The sequence below is a fragment of the Zalophus californianus genome, chromosome 3 (genome assembly GCF_009762305.2).
Source record: "Zalophus californianus isolate mZalCal1 chromosome 3, mZalCal1.pri.v2, whole genome shotgun sequence".
In the NCBI taxonomy this organism is placed as follows: domain Eukaryota; kingdom Metazoa; phylum Chordata; class Mammalia; order Carnivora; family Otariidae; genus Zalophus; species Zalophus californianus.
Window position 1 is genome coordinate 19,875,733 of NC_045597.1, and position 3,548 is coordinate 19,879,280.

A 3,548-nucleotide genomic window follows, 5' to 3' on the forward strand; every position below is an offset into this window, starting at 1 on the left:
CAAATGTGATTTGTAATAATCCATGAGTAATTATGCCAACAATAGATAATGTTAGTTACAGTTAAATCCATTTTAAATGGTTTTGTATTTCTATTATTAAACAGAAATCCTTGTTAAATAAGGGAATGAAGGCAATAAGCAGAGAAAAACTAGTACAGTTAGCACATAATTTATCTTATAATGTTTGCCAGATTACAGCATCCTTCCATTATTTATAAAGGATTGTTTCACAGTTGGGGAAATCAAGCAGTCATAAATTTCAGGAAACAAGCTTCCGAGAAATCCATGCCTTGTGTCTTGTATATTTACTATATTTGCATAATCATAGCATATCATGTTATAATTACAAATGCAGTAATGGATTGGAAGGTAACTGCATTAATTCACTTCTTCATATATTCAATCATTCATTCCAGTTATGATGGTAACTTCTTAGAAGTTCAACAATGTTGCTTTCAGAACGAAAGTAGGAATTAATGCAGAGCATATAGGCATTTCAGGGACATAAATTGTCATTAAATATTAGATGATTTATATATCTTTTCATTTTAGAGCTCTGTCATATTTACCCCTAATTTTGAAGACCCCAAGACTTCACCTAGCCATGATTCATTAACACAGTTTTATATCAAGTCTAATAAATCACCTTAAGTTCAAGGAGGACCTTGAATAATATGTTTTATCATGGAACTGTATAAATTATGCTCTGAGTGGAGGGCCCTTATCTTGTTAACCAAAATAGTCTGGACAGAGATCAGTTTATTTTCACAATGGCAACTGTGACATTTCTTCCAGTTACAAACCTATTCCTTCATTGGCCACATGTTCAAAAATTACTTTCTTTTCAATTAAAAACTAGGAATCATTCCTGTAATAGATGACTTGGAAACAAGTTACCTTTTAGTCCCTTATTAAACATTATTTTCTGTTATTTCAAAAAATCTGAGAAAATAAATTTCAACAATTTAATTTTTTAAGCATCACAGTTTCCATACAAACTGTGTATCTACAACCAGGCTATTGTACATTACAGTTAACCCTTGAATAATCAGAAGGTTGGGGATGCCATTTAGAAATCTGTGTATAACACTTTTGACTTCCCCAAAACTTAACTACTAATAGCCTACTGTTGACTAGAAGCCTTATTGATGGGGCGCCTGGGTGGCTCAGTCATTGGGCGTCTGCCTTCAGCTCAGGTCATGATCCCAGGGTCCTGGGATTGAGCCCCACATCGGGCTCCCTGCTCCGCGGGAAGCCTGCTTCTCCCCCGCCCACTCCCCCTGCTTGTGTTCCCTCTCTCGCTGTGTCTCTGTCAAATAAATAAATAAAATCTTTAAAAAAAAAAATAGAAGCCTTACTGATGCTATAAACAGTTGGTTAATGCATATTTTCTATGTTATATGTATTATATACTGTATTTTTACAATAAAAGAAGTTAGATAAAAGAAAATATTATTAAGAAAATAATAAGGAATAGAAAATACATTTATAAAACTGTTTGTATTTATCAAAAAAATTCCACATATGAGTGGACCCACACAGTTCAAACCCATGTTTTTCAAAGGTCAACTGTGTAATAATTTCCACTAACTTTTCTATAATTTCTGATGATGAACATATACTGAGAAACATTTAAACACAAAGAAATCACATAGATAATTATGATAGCAATTTAACCAGAAACTCACCATCCAGGCTTTAGTATACAAGCAAAGATACTCTATAAAATATATTCGAGAATACATGTGTGCATGTAAATCACATATAATAAAAATGTGAAATGATAGCTTAATACCACTTTCTTCCTTATATGATCATAAATAACCTCTTTATAACTTGAATGTCTATTTACATAAATCACCACCAGGAACCCAGGGTTCTTGAGTACTTCTGGCACCACACTCCATACCTCCAAGTAGCTCTGTATACCCACTTTTCCAATCCCATGTTCCAGCGCCCTATAGCCCCTGAAACCTTCTCCATGTACTCTCTAAAAATGACCATCGGGGGCGCCTGGGTGGCTCAGTTGGTTAAGCGACTGCCTTCGGCTCAGGTCATGATCCCGGAGTCCCGGGATCGAGTCCCACATCGGGCTCCCTGCTCAGTAAGGGAGCCTGCTTCTCCCTCTGACCCTCCCCCCTCTCATGTACTCTCTCTCTCTCTCATTCTCTCTCTCTCAAATAAATAAATAAATCTTAAAAAAAAAAAAAAAAAAATGACCATCGGTTGACAGGTATATCCTTTCACTTCTTCAATGCTTCATCCTTTTTTGCCCTGACACCAGTATTTTTCCCTAAAATGCTGTATTACTTGCAGATATCTCAAGGAGTAAGTGATTTATCCCAACTGGACCTCTTCTTATAGCATCCAGATCATTCTCTCTCCTTTTCTCTGAAAACCACACAGCACTGAATAGCATCAGGCTTTACTGGTAGGTAGCACCCACTCTAATTCTTTAAGGAACCTAGCGCTTGGCCTCACTGTCACTATTTGCAAGAGTTAGTCCTGTCATAATTATTGCTGAATTTAATAACTGCTTAATTCATTTTTGCAAAACTCTGATATCCTACTCTTTAATCTCTTTTCCAGAGATATTGTCTTCTACTTCATCACAATCATTGATTTTCCATTGCTATCTTCCCTAGTTCCTGTCATTTCTCAAAGGAGCAACTCCTCCATAATCCTAATTTAATTAATCATTTGCTTATATCACTTTATTTCAATCCTATTTCTACTTGAACATTTCTGTGACTTGACTGAAACCCAGATTTTCACATTTTTTCAGTGTATTTCATGCTCTTTGTATTCTAACAGTTACCACAAACTGGTGGCTTAAAAAACAGAACTTTAGTTTTCACCGTTCTGGAGGCTAGAAGTCCAAGACCAAAGTGTTCACAGCTTTGGTTCCTTCTAAGGGCTGTGAAGGAAGGATCTCTTCTAGGCCTCTCTTCTTGGTGGATGGCCCTGCTCTTCCTATTCTTCACATCATTTTCCTTTTGTGTGGATGTTTGTGCAAATTTTCTCCTCTTGTAAGGACACCAATCACATTGGATTAGGGCCCACCTTAATAACTCACTTTAACTTAATTATCTCTCTGAAGACCCTATTGATGTAGGAAAGGTGTTAGGGTTCGAAGCCGACAGCCAAGAAAGAATTCTTGAGATGTATTCGGTGCAAAAAGGTGCTTTTATTAAAGCACAGGGACAAGACCCATGGGCAGGAAGAGCTGCACTGGGGTCATGAGGGATGGCCCATTATATACTTTCAAATTGGGAGGTTAGGGATAGCGTAAGTCTCTAAGGAATTTTGGAAGCAAGGTTTCCAGGACCTTGAGAGGGCTAGCTATTGTTGGGAAAAGGTCATTTATTACTGTCTAATAAAACCTTAGTCCTGAGACCCTTCAGATGTATATTGGTGGGCCATATGCTTGGGGATGATTGAATACATGTATCTTGGAGGGTTTAGAGATAAAGGAAGTTTCCAAAGGAATTTTTTATATGTGAGAGTAGACTTACAGGCTCCTGGGGAAGGGGTGGCTCAGGCTAGGA